Source organism: Sturnira hondurensis, unplaced genomic scaffold (assembly GCF_014824575.4).
Source record: "Sturnira hondurensis isolate 20B ecotype Veracruz unplaced genomic scaffold, ASM1482457v3 Scaffold0007378, whole genome shotgun sequence".
In the NCBI taxonomy this organism is placed as follows: Eukaryota; Metazoa; Chordata; class Mammalia; order Chiroptera; family Phyllostomidae; genus Sturnira; species Sturnira hondurensis.
Window position 1 is genome coordinate 93,232 of NW_028080009.1, and position 630 is coordinate 93,861.

Below are 630 nucleotides of genomic sequence, written 5' to 3' on the forward strand. Positions count from 1 at the left end.
TGATATATTAGTGGTCTCAGTCCTTTTATTCTGCCACTTACTTTCCTCTGTCATTGCTTTTTTCCTACTGCCACCTAACTCTGAACAAAGTCCCTGGCCAGAAGGTCTGTCTTCTATAAAGTCTGTCTGGCCAGAACCTGTCCTACATCAGAATTTAGACTCTGGCTCTCTCTCTGAGTTCTGTTTCCATTTAGTATTTGCATGACTTTGTAACTGTTTTATCCTGTCTTATATATATATATATTTTTTTTCTGACTATCTAATTTTATTTTTTTATTTTATATTTTTTATTTTTTAAATATATTTTATTGATTATACCATTACAGTTGTTCTATTCCCCCCTTCAATCCCTTCCACCCGCACCCTCCCTCCCCCACCATTCTGCCCCCCTTAGTTTATAACCACGTGTCTCAAGTTCTTTAGATTCTATATTTCCCCCACTATTCTCACCCTCCCCCCTATCTATTTTCTACCTACCATCTATGCTATTTTCTGTGCCTTCTCCCCCCTTCTCGGTATAATAAACTTTTCAAAGGTAAAAGCAAAGTATCCATCGAACCTAAAGATGACAACTAGCAAAAAAAAAGAAACCACATTGGTTTTTTTTTTTTTTTTTTTTTTTTTTTATTT